The sequence below is a fragment of the Scylla paramamosain genome, chromosome 27, assembly GCF_035594125.1.
Source record: "Scylla paramamosain isolate STU-SP2022 chromosome 27, ASM3559412v1, whole genome shotgun sequence".
NCBI classification, from domain to species: Eukaryota; Metazoa; Arthropoda; class Malacostraca; order Decapoda; family Portunidae; genus Scylla; species Scylla paramamosain.
The window spans coordinates 13,934,309-13,947,672 of NC_087177.1; the positions used below are offsets into that span (position 1 = coordinate 13,934,309).

The 13,364-nt window shown below is 40.4% G+C and overlaps 1 long non-coding RNA gene and 1 other non-coding gene across 2 annotated transcripts in view; one reads left to right on the forward strand and one right to left on the reverse strand.

The window, feature by feature from the left end:
- LOC135114496 (uncharacterized) overlaps positions 1-13,092 on the reverse strand; it is an 87,340-nt gene extending 74,248 nt beyond the window's left edge. The window contains exon 1 of the long non-coding RNA XR_010275525.1: positions 12,859-13,092. This is a non-coding gene — a long non-coding RNA (uncharacterized LOC135114496). The remainder of the gene's footprint in view (positions 1-12,858) is intronic.
- Trnak-cuu (transfer RNA lysine (anticodon CUU)) lies at positions 6,292-6,364 on the forward strand. Its single transcript has one exon. It is a non-coding gene; the product is annotated as a tRNA-Lys (tRNA).
- Positions 13,093-13,364: the final 272 nt, after the last annotated feature.

The following is a 13,364-nucleotide window of genomic DNA, read 5'->3' on the forward strand; positions in this document are numbered from 1 at the left end:
ACTTGAGGTCTGAGGTAATTATAACGCCCAAGTCCTTTTCCTCATTAACCCTGAGAAGCTCGGTACCGTTCATTAAGTAATCAGTGTGATCGTTATTACTACCAATGTGCAACACTTTACACTTATCTACATTGAAGCTCATCTGCCACTTGTCTGACCAAGTGGCTAAGTGGTCGAGATCAGATTGTAATTTTCTTTTATCCTCTGACGTGACTACTTTATTCATTATTTTTGTATCATCAGCGAACTTAGATACTTTACAGGTGAGGCCCTCATCGATATCATTAACGTAAATAAGGAAAAGAACAGGGCCGAGCACAGATCCCTGTGGTACACTACTTAAAACTTCTCGCCAGTTTGAAAAAATTACCATTTAAAACAACGCACTGCTTTCTCTCAGACAGCTAGTCTTCAAGCCAATTGAGAAGTTTTCCATTTACACCATGTGACTGCAATTTAGCTAGTAGCCGCTTGTGGGGAACTTTGTCAAAAGCTTTTTGAAAATCTACATACGCTATATCTACTGCCTTTGTTTCGTCGTACATGGTGAAAACATCATAAAAGAAATCAAGCAGATTAGTTAGACAAGAACGTCTGTTTCGGAAGCCATGCTGCGAGTCATTGATTAAATCATTTTCCTTTAGAAAGTTCACTAAATTATTGCGAATTAATGTTTCCATTAGTTTACATACTACAGATGTAAGGCTGATAGGTCTGTAGTTACTTGGAAGTTAATTATTGCCTTTCTTTTCTATGGGGGTAACGTAAGCTAACTTCCAATCCTTGGGAACCTTACTGCAGTTAAATGATTTGGTGAAAAGCAATGAAAGGGGCTTACAAATTTTAAATTTAGTTTCTTTCAAGACACGTGGTGCAATACCGTCTGGGCCAGGGGCTCTGTCAGTTTTCATTTTATCAATTACTTTGATAATATCGTTTTCATGAAAAACGCAGACACTTAAAGGGGTTATGTTGTGGAGCATAAGGAGTGGTTCAGGGATTGTATGAGTATTTTCCTCTGTAAAAATTGAAGCAAAATAATCATTCAGTGTGTCCGCGATCTGAGTTTCTCCGGTGACAAAATTACCGTTATCTAGTGTAATTTGATTAATGTGAGATGTAATGACTTTTTTATTTCGAACATAACTGTAAAATTCTTTGGGATTGGATTTAGCAATGCTTGCAATAAACATTTCTAGATTTTTCTTACTCTGTCTAATGAGCTTTTTTGATTCGCGTCGAAGTCTGTCATATTCTAGTTTGTCGGCCTCATTCTGAGAGGACAAATATTTACGGTAGGCACGATTTTTCTGCAGTAGTTGTGACTCAATGTTGTTTGTCCACCATTTAGGTTTATTTCTCTTGCATGGACGTCTTTTATGCATAGGGATACATGTCTTCACAGCATTTTCTAAAATGTACTTAAATTTCGCCCATGATTCTTCAATGTTACTTTCACCAAGTTCAGTGTTCCAATCTGCGACAGAAAGAATTGACCTGAGTCTCTCGTAGTCTCCTTTTTTATATATGAAAACTTTTTCATTGCTAACAATGTCTTTATATGCTTGAAAGTTGATGTTAAAGGAGACAATCTTGTGGTCACTTGTACTAAATTCAGGACCAATATTAACGTTAGATATTAAGTCATTGTTTATTGAAAGAACAAGATCTAATATGTTGTCACCTCGTGTGGGTCCTTGAACGTGTTGCTTTAGGGAACATTCTAATAAATTATTATACAAGTCGTGACCAGAATGAGAGTTAAGTGGATTTCCCCTTGAGTTAACAGGTAGATTGAAGTCTCCACAAACGACTGTATCAAAAGTGTTACTTATTTCAGTAATTTGATCTTGTAAATTCTTATCGGAGGAAACATTGTGAACCAGAGGCCTATAAATAAGACCTATAGCACTTTTCTTCTCTTAAATGCAAGAAGACTGAATCTATATTGTTAATCTTTTCGGTTTTTAGTATGGTTGGCTGAAGACTGGCTTTCACATACAGCAATACACCGCCTCCTATCCTGTCTTTTCTTTCACAGCTGAACATTTCATAGCCTGGCAAGTTGTATTCCGCAAGAAAGTCTCTGTTTGCAGAGTTCAGCCAAGATTCAGTAATACCAATAATGTGGTAGTTTTCTACAGCTGCCAGGGTTTCTAAATCTGAAAATTTATTTCTAAGGCTGCGAGCGTTGATTAGGCAAGCTTTTCTAGTGTTGCGCATGGAGGTTGGGTTGTGCGAGGAGTCTACTAAGAGTCTGGGGCTACACGATCTTGCTGGTCGTTTTTTGGTCTGAAAATAGAAACTTTATTACTAAGGAGTCTGCCAAGTCGTGCCAATTCCATTTAGGTGTAAACCATCCGGCTGAAATAAAGAAGTAAAAGTCGTCCCAAAGATTAACAAAGTCTACACCTTCCTCTGCGCAAAGAGAACGGAGACGACTGTTAGTGCTGAAGGCTCTGTTGTAGAAGACAGCCGGTGCCCTGGTCCGGGGGAGGATACCTGAAACAATAATGTTATTGGATTTAGTTTTAAAGCGCTGTATCATCCTCTTGAACTTTTCCATGAGCTCTTCAGACCTAGTGTTTTCGACATCATTTGTACCTGCGTGAATAATAAAGAGGGTATTATTATTAGATCCGCAGGCTGCCTCGTCACATGCTGCCGTGATGTCGTCTAAGCGTCCACCAGGCATGCATAGACGCTTACGTGTCCGACGAGCCCTGCCACAGAACTCAGAGAGCTGACCTCTGACTGTTGAGTCTCCGACCAGTCTCGTCTCTTGTGCATCTTCCTCCTCTTCAGCTAGGATCTGGTACCTGTTGTGTGTTGAGATGGGCAAAAATTTCTTAACATTAGTGGTGGTGGCACGATTCTTGACTAATGTGAATGGTGACTGCAAGCACAGCATGTGGGCGGGCAGGAGCCCCTGGAGTGGAGGAGGCAGGTCTGTCAGGGATGGCAGGAACAACATCTGTGGAGGTGCAACCTGTATTTGAGACAACGAACTCTTTTAGTGTTTCAAGCTGTTGCACGACGTCCTCATACTGCTTGCACTTCTCCTCGTATTTCTCGTTGAGTCTCTTTATCTTACTCTGGAGGTGACACAACCTGCAGGCAGAAGAATTTCTAAAATACTGAGGGTCAAACCTGCCACGACAGGCTTCGCATTGTCTGAGAAGAGATGGCATGACTGATTAATCAGAGCACTTTCGAAATTTCAGAAAAGAAGTGACCATAAATTGAGCAAATGAAAAGTTTATGCATGGAAATCAGATACTGCTGTGTTGGATGCCTCCAACACTGGGAGTTAGCTCCCACAGGGTCTTGAAAATGCCAGAAAGACCAATCGCTTGCCTAGAGTCTCGGACACGAGTGAGACTTTCACAACCCGGCGCTTGCAGCTATTGTCCTCACAGTTCTGTCCCATAGAGTGGGGCCGGCGTAGTCACTCTAGGCAAAGCGGGCAAGATGGGGAAACGGAACCAGCACCCAACCTCACCTTCAGCCACGTCTGACATACCTCTGCGACCCTTGCGAGGCCTGGCCGGTGGCACCTGTCGCCAAGTGTTCTCCACCGACTCGAGACTATCAGTTCTCCACCGACTCCACGAGACTATCAGACGCACTTCCAGAGAGACCAAGAAACTGAAATATTCCTTATATAGTAAGAGAGAAGAATGGAAAAGTGATGAGAACCAGTCATTATGAAGGATAGAGATGAAAAGGCCGCCATTAGCAGGGGAGAGGCGGGTGATTCACATCAACAACTAGTTCCCAGTGAAGCTAAATTAGTGTAGAGACCGCCACACTTCTCTAAACCGCAGCCCCCAGCTAACTAAAGCTAAGGCATGGTCCAGCTAACTAGGACCTTGGAACTCCAGCCATTGTCCCGTCCAGGGATCCTCTGCCTGCAGTCCAGTCCACCACTGCTGCTGCCCAGTGGCTTCACCGTAACCCTGGCCCGGGGGACTTACCAGGTTAACACCTTGTCCAAGGGTGGCCTGAAACTATGCACGGCAGGGTGGTCAATTTCCCTCAGGTGAGCTATGATCACCCGCATACCGGATGAGGAGGAGGAGGAGGAGGAGGAGGAGGAGGAGGAGGAGGAGGAGGAGGAGGAGGAGGAGGAGGAGGAGGAGGAGGAGGAGGAGAACAACAACAACAACAACAACAACAACAACAACAACAACAACAACAACAACAACAACAACAACAACAACGAGAAGAACAAGAACAATAACAATAAAAAGAACAAGAACAAGGGGGAAGAGGAGGTGGAAGGTGGAAGGGAAGGTGGAAGCAGGAAGGTGTAGGCCAGGGAGAGGGGAAAGGTATAGGGAAGGAAGAGGATGGTGTGAGGATGAGTAAGGAGGGGGAGGGGGAGGAGGGTGATGAAGGAGGAGAAGGCACAGGGAGAGGTGGAGGGGGAGGAAGAAGAGACAAGGGAGGAAGGAGAAAGAAAAAAGGAGGAGGAGGGAGAAGGAGGGAGGAAGAGAGGGGGGATAGGAAAAAGGAAGAGGAGGAAGGAGAAAGAGGGAGGGGGGGAAAGGTACAAGGAGTGTCAGGTCAGGTCAGGTCAGCGGGCCATTAACCTTGTATGACAGGTGTGGGTCAGGGTCTAGGTGGAGGAATACAAATTATCATAGTAAAAAAAAATAAAATAGTGCATGACAGGTCATTACACACACACACACACACACACACACACACACACACACACACACACACACACACACACACACACACACACACACCTTTTCTGTTTTATCTATTTATTCATTTATTGATCTATTTTCTATTGTTTACGTTTACGAATTCAAAAGATGTGGTCTAAAATTAACAGTGTGTGATTTGTTCTCTTTTTTTATCTATCTGTCTATCTGTTTGCGTATCTATCTATCTGACTGTCTGTCTATCTATCTATTCATTTACATCTTATAACTTGTAACTTTCGGGTACGTTACATGTCTCTTTTTCTATAGTAGTAACATCCAAACACACACCCACCCACACCCCCCCCCCCACACACACACAAATAGATTGATAGATTTCAGATAGATTTTTCTTGTCCACAAAAAAAAAAAAATGTAAAAACTAAATAAAACAGAATATAAATTAGGTTAAGGACCATATAAATCATCAGAACAACATTTCCAACAACATATCACACACACACACACACACACACACACACACACACACACACACACACACACACAACAAAGACTGACAGCCACATACGTATATTACACCTATGGCCTTGCAGTGTTAGCAGGTCACTGGTAGGTATCACAGACGCCCTTGCTGCTATTCCTGGCTGATTAATCCCAGGGAAAAACATTAGTGGCCAGCGGTGTCCAGTAGGGCGTTGATCTGTGCTTGCATCCAACACCTTAAAGGGCCTTAGCCGGATGGTAACTGAGACAAATATGGCTCAGGAATGTTTAAGAGCGTATTAATGTTAGTTGACGGACGGAAGTATATGAAAAGAACATCGTGGTTTTTGAGATCTGGGCAAAGTTGAAAGTAAATTGGCTTCTTACAGAGCAAAAGTGGAGATGGACAGGATATGTTAGGTGATGTATATGATTGACAATAAGTGGATAGATATGCAGAGTAACAAACTGGCAGCGAAGGAAGAATGGGAGAGAAAGTATGCCAACGAGAAAACAGGCAAATAAGAAAGAAAAGAAACAAACAAAAAAGAAAAAGAGAAAGAAAGAGAAAGAAAGAAAAAAGAAAGAAAGAATGAAAGAAAATAATATACACGTCAGTGACAAAGAGGAAAGAACGAACAAAACTAAAATACAACAAAAATAACGAAGGGAAGACAAGAGAAAAGTTTATTAATATACCCTCGCCTTTTTCTTCAACTAATCATCAACACTATTAACATCCTCTATGATTCTACTTCTGAACATAATGCTCCCTTCACTTTCTTCACTATCTCTGAAGGCTAACATTTATTCTAGGCCGTCCCAACAAAACTTTCAAGGGCATAATTACTCTCAAACTTTTCAGCGTCACATCTTGCCCACTTTTAACAGGTTCTTGTAGAAATTAATGGAACTTTCAATGATGTTGTGATGATGTTAGATTTACTAGGCATAACAGGGAATCTGTAACATTAATAAGGAAAATATATTCTAAATAACCTAAGTAATAAATTATGTGGCATTTAAAAACAATCCTGATGAGAACAAAACGTTTAAGAATACGATCGCTAAGCTCTTACCTATAATGTTACCTATAATTATAAGTCCTGTCCTGCAAGTTTCTGAAGTATCAGCCCGGCTAGCTCAGTCGGTAGAGCACGAGACTCTTAATCTCGGGGTCGTGGGTTCGAGCCCCACGTTGGGCGGTTAAATTTTGATCACTACAATACAATTTATGGAATTTCACCGGGACTATTTACCCAGCAGATAGTCACCCAGCAGAGTTCTCATGAACGTTTCCCCAGCTGTGGTGCAAAATCCATCAAACACTACAACGACTATGTTGAAAGCCCCAATGATTTTCACAAGTGGAAAGTATTCCAGACAAGGCACCGAAAAGCCAGATGCCAAAAGAACAACGATAACTTGCAAACACTGATAGCATTTTTAAAACAAAACATCAAACTTTGAGCATATTTGATAGACAGCTCCAGACCGCACAGAACGATGAGGAGGAGGAAGAGGAGGCGGGAGAATGAGTGTCAGATCAGGTCAGGTCAGGTCAGCAGACAATTAGATTAACCTATATAATAATTAATAAACGGTTTATTATTTAGGCAGTTGACAAACTGAAAATGTACATAGGGGATGGGGAAAAACTTAACATTAATCCTAAAGGTAAGTCTAATCTAGGAGGGAAATACTATTGATTGATGGCTCGCACCATGGTGGGAATCGCACTGAGTCTGTACCGGTCCGTGCGCGGCGCCTTCAGGGGCGTTATTTTGTTGTGGTGTCTGGTGGCACGGACAGGGCGAGGCGCGTCGGGCGGCAGCATGTTTCTGAGACGCGGATGATGCAGTAGTCCCCTCCCAAACTTCTCCAGAGCCTCTCGGTGCCTGGTGGATATTCTGGACAGACTCAGGGTGGTCAGGGCTTCTTCATAGGTGGTGTATGCAGGGCCAAGGATGACCCTGCACGCCCTTTTCTGCACCTTGCATGACAGGTGTGCATTACGACCCAGGTTTTTTTTTTTTTTTGGGGGGGAGAGCATAAATTGATAAAAAAGAAAATCGATACATTACATACACACACACACACACACACACACACACACACACACAGAGTAAGCAGGCCAGACAACAAAGACAGACAACCATCCATCCATCCAACCAGACAAATATATTACACGTGTGCCCTTGCAATGTAATGTAGCGTTTACCGGGACACTGCACACGAGTCGCTGACATTACTGACGCCCTTGGTCGCGCTGATATTCATGGCTGATCAATCCCTGGCAAAAATAGAGGCCGGTGATGAACATTCAGGGAGTTGTTGCTCTGCGTCTGCATCTAGAAATACCCCGCAAGGTCTTAGGCAGGTGGTAACTGAGGGAAGGAGTGCAAGCGAGAGGGCGAGCAGGCAGCAAGCTTGGAATTACACAATCTGAGAGAGAGAGAGAGAGAGAGAGAGAGAGAGAGAGAGAGAGAGAGAGAGAGAGAGAGAGAGACTTAAATTTTCATGGCTGAGCACTATTAATGACAGCAAACAAGTCTATTCAGCAGTTACCTAACGTCGAGGTGGCGCCAAGGTCTTTCCCGTTTAAGGTGACTAAAGAAACATTTACATCCACATATTTAAAAGACGAAAGAAGGAAACATATTATTTTTTTTACATGTTCATTTTAGTGTCTTTTAATGATTAGCTTATGTAAATTCACAACATAACAAAGTCTCTCTCTCTCTCTCTCTCTCTCTCTCTCTCTCTCTCTCTCTCTCTCTCTCTCTCTCTCTCTCTCTCTCTCTCTCTCTCTCTCTCTCTCTCTCTTTTCTATACTTAGTAACTTGACATTTTAACCAGCGTCACTCTCATGGTTTATTTAATGATGATAATTTAATACTGCCATCTACGCAGCGAGGTGAGTGTCCTTGGAAATAAAGATCTTCAGTGCATGTTGCAGTGAGGAGATGATGTTAACCTGCTTGTCTCTTTGTGTGTCGGAATGTCCTTATGCTAACTTGTCTGTCCGTCTACACAATGTTATTAGCCTGTTATCTGTCTCAATGCTGTTTATGGTGGTTCCCTGGCATAATCGATTCTTCTCGTACTTCATTTACCCGTTTGTTTCCACCTGTCTTTGCATGTCTGCTGTTTATTTCTCTGACTACTTGTCTCACTGGCTATTTATGCATCTTTTTAGTACATCAGTTATCTTATCTCCTCATCTGCCCCTCCACTTGTTCACCAAAATTATCCTTCTGTCTGTATTTGGCTGTTTGTCAGTTTAATTACCTACTATTATGTTAGGTCTATGTTAGGTAGTCTTTCTCGTAACTAAATATGGGATATATATTCTTTGACGCTTGGTGATAACTCTCTCTCTCTCTCTCTCTCTCTCTCTCTCTCTCTCTCTCTCTCTCTCTCTCTCTCTCTCTCTCTCTCTCCTCTCTCTCTCTCTCTACAGTTCGTGACTCTGAACATCATGTGACATCTCACTTACATAACGAATCTAAGAGTAATGGACTGAGTGGACTTCAGGCGACTCCCGAGCGTCTTGTCACTCTCCCCCTCACCCCGCAGTCACTCACTCATCCCTACACCAGCCTCCTTAACATTCCTGCAGATTACTCAACGACCTGCCCATCACTCCTGCTGCTTCTCGTTCGTCATCCCACCAATCAGCCACTTAACCTTCTTTCTTCTCCCTCTCCACAAAAATTCACCTGTCCGCCACTCCTCTTTCCCTCACCTGGCTGTCCTTCCCACAGGTCCTTTATTCAGACTCATTCATCTCTTTTATACTTCAAGGATATCTCTCTTGCATTTTCTAGTACACTTCAGATAAAGTCACTCCTCTCCTCTTCAGGTCATTGACTCGGTACTGGCAACATAAGCCCACAAAATCACCTGTCTCCCTGCTCTTACATTCTGACTCATTCTCCTTTTCTATACCTCAAAGATGTAGCTTTTGCATTTCCTAGTAAGCTTCAGATAACACTGTTCATGTCTACCCTTCCACTTTAGATCAGTGACTCGGTATTGCTAACATAAGCCCCAAGAATCACCTGCCTTAACTCACTCCAGTCCTAACATCTCAACTCATTCTCCCTCTCCGTACCTCAAAACGTCCCCTATCCATTTCTTAGTACACTTCAGATAAGATAATTCCTGTCTACCCTTCCATTCTAGGTCAATGACTCGTTACTGCCAACACAAAGGCATAAACAACCTCAGATCACACGTACAGTCTCGTTTACAGATGCCCAGCGCCAACACACGTGCTGTAGTATATAGGGAGTTAAGGATTCGATAAAGTTGGATTCCATGGAAATGCGAGTGACAGAGTATACACGGTAGGGAGGATAAGAAGGCAAGGAGAGTTTTTAAGAAGCTTTAAAAGATGAGACCATTATACGGATAGGGATGATAGAAGGGCATGGGTATGTTTTATACAGGGACTGCTACGGATGTGCCTATTAACTTCTTGGTAGTTCTTGTGTTCTTATGTTCTTAATTTTGACGCGTACTAGAACAAGGAGTGTTAGTTCTTTAATAAAATACTGTATATATTTCGTTAACATTTAGGTTCCCAAAGTACTGTTCTTTTTTTTTTTCTAAACAGTAAAGCAGGTAATGATACAAAGTGAAAATACTGCACAAGCGTCAGATTTTGTGAAAAGAGTGACGCGGGACGTGTAGAGTGATATCTGGCAACGAGCATAACACTTCCTCTACCTCAGGTATTTTAAGTATTTTAAGTGGGAACTGCTCCTTAAGAAAGCTTCCCACAACTTGCAAACCCTTACCCTACATACTGTACTTAACCTATTCCCACAACGCACGCACTGTTCTCTTCATGACATTGAAAAGATAGTTCCTGATGTTACTCATTTTCACTTCTAAGTATTAAGCACCGGATTTGAGCTTCAGAGTTAAAAGTAACATTATGTCTGAGCAATTCAAGGTAATTACAGCATAGTATAAAAAAAATGTTATATCATCACAATATTAATCAACAGTAACGCGAATCTCTCTCTCTCTCTCTCTCTCTCTCTCTCTCTCTCTCTCTCTCTCTCTCTCTCTCTCTCTCTCTCTCTCTCTCTCTCGCTTCAAGGCTCGGCATCAGTGAGCGTTTATAAAGCAACATTCATAAAATTTAGTAAAACATGACATTTCCCATGAGCGAATTTTTGTTTCCCGACGGCGATACAAAAACAAAATGAGTGTCTGAAATTTGTACGCGATAATAAAAAATAAATAAGTAAATAAATAAATTAATTAATTAATAAAAAAAAGGAATAACCACTAATGAAGGGATTAATTCACTTATTATATCTTACTCCAACATAACTGATGGATCTGCAAACTACGAGCCGTCACACCACCACATACAACCAGCCAAAGAAAGAAAAGGCAATTTGAAGTATATTTAAATCATAACCGAGATATCTGTTTCCGTTGTTTTCTTAATTTGTCAGCCAAGGGACCGGTCACTGACACATATGCATACATTTCCTGTCTGTTGGCCTCCTTCCCTTATGATACCAAACCAATGTGTTGTGCTGGCGGCCCCGCGTGTTTGCCAAGCCGTCAGGAAAAATTATTACTGGCATACTTTTGTTTCGGTGTTCCCTTTGGTGTTTATTGTGGTCGTGTACTGAAAGGTGGTGAGGTGAATGCATTTTTTTTTATTTGACTTTTGCTTTTTTTCTTTCCTAGTTTGAACTTTATTGATGGCAGCATATCTGTTTTCAGTCCCTATGGCAAACTACAGCTGTTATTTTTTTTTCTTTTTTCATACTGTGGGTCTCAAATCTATTCATATACTATATGATACCAGTCACGAAAATTAAGAAAATATCTTAATTTTCTTATGTATATATATATATATATATATATATATATATATATATATATATATATATATATATATATATATATATATTTATTTATTTTTTTTTTTTTTTTTTTTTTTTTTTAAGCATTTACTATGAAGTTTTGATACTTTAACTCAATATGTACAATTTTGAAATGTAAACACGGTATTCTTTTTTTCGCAACCGTCACACCCACCAGTTGCTGTAATTTATAACATGCCGATGATAAAAAGAAATACACACCCATTCACACACCCACCCACACACACACACACACACACACACACACACACACACGGCTTTTCAATCCTCCTACATCATTCATCTTTCCTGAATGGCAGCATATAAACATCCATTTCTATAATCTTTCCCCATCATCTCCACATTCTAGTACAGATCACCACTTTGACCTAATCCCGCTCCCACGTGTCATTCACCTTTCATAAATGTCAACGGGGAAGGCGAACAAATCAAGGCTAATCACTTTGAACACAGTAACGTGCACGAAATAATGAAACGTCTTTTATCAACTATTAAAAGCAAATAAGTTTCTGCTAGCTACCAAATGTCAAGGTGTTTATTTACTATCCGTATACAATTTCACAAAAGAATATTTTACAATTAATTCCATGAAAATAGCAGTTACATAATGGGTATTTAATAGTAACAACAACAACAAAAACAAAAACAAAAACAACAACAACAACAATAATAATAATAATAACAGCGCTCTTACGTATTTTCCATTGTCATTTTCGAATAGCAAAGATGGTTTAAGTTTAAACTCATTGCTATCAAACCCTTGTGATGGTAACCATTGTAAACATGTAAGTATTTAGGAAGTTCCAGTATGCATAAATGGAAAATTCCAGTACGTCAGGTTCTAATAATATCAGAGGTCGCCACTTCTGGCCTTGCGGCGCCACTTTTCATCACGTGACTGGAGATCGTCACTCCTCAGTGTTAACAGCTGCAACTGTATTCACTAACGTGTATGTGTTGCTTCATATCTTCTGGAGTTTGAGTAAGCAATATTCGTATTTGTGTACTAGTTAGTATTTATATAATATACGATGACTATAAACATGTGAGCAGTGCTACTGTTTTTCATAGGTACTTATGCTGTGATTTTCTGTGTATAGGGAGTATCATTTCTCTGATAATTTGTGTTGTCTATTACTTATACTGATTAACCTTGTACAGTGATTTATTGTGAAATGTTTGCTTTATTGTTGTATGTATACTTATGGTACTGATTGCTCGCATGTCGCAGGTTCGCACAAGCATGAGAGACTATCTGTCTTTCATCATTGGGTTCGCAGCAACTGTTAACACCATGACCTCCGGTCAAGTGATGAAAAATGGAACCGCAAAGCCAGAGGTGGCGACCTCTACCGTTGTTGGAATAATAATAATAATAATAATAATAATAATAATAATAATAATAATAATAATAATAATAAACGGTTTATTCTTTAGGCAGTTAACAAACTGAAAATGTTCAGAGGGGGTGGGGAAAAACTTAACATTTATCCTAAAGCTAAGTCTAATCTATTGGAGCCTATTGGAGCCTGTAGACGTGCTGGAATTTGATATATATGCACACTGGAACTTCAAAAATATTTACATGCTTACAATGGTTACCATTATACCCTCATCTATATAAAATAATATCCAGCTCATCTACCTAAGCATATAACATACCCCTAACCCGGTGCAAGATTTATTTATGTGTTTATTGTCCCTCAAACACAACACGCTTCGGAAAAGGAAAATAAAATACTAAATATTTCACGAGAAAAATAAACAAACATCCGCCTTACCGTGACCAGCTGAACGCCTCGGGTTGCGGGAGGTACGACTAGGCTTAAATCTGGTTTATTTCACGCCATGTCCGAGAGAAAGGCACACATTTATGACAGTGTATCACTTTAGTATAGTCACAGGAAAAAAGTCTGTCTCACTGGCAAGTATACAAACATGATATAAACAAATATACCGCGAGGTTATGAACTGTCTACACAACACGTGTTCCTTCTAAACTATAGACACGGGAATTTAAAGAAAGGTGGAGCTTTAAAACATAAGAGCATTTATAAAAGAATGTAGCAATAATCCTGTAAGCAATCAGGTAGTTTTCAAATGCTTTTCATAGATATGTATGATTTATTTTTTTTTTTTACAAGTATCTTCATTGAATAGTTGTTTTTGCTAGGCATTATTTGTATCTTGAAAAAAAACATCACTGGAAATAATTTCATAGTGTGAATATGAAATGCAATGCATGAATGAAATCCAAGCAAAACAGCAAGGAGTCTGTCACTTATTA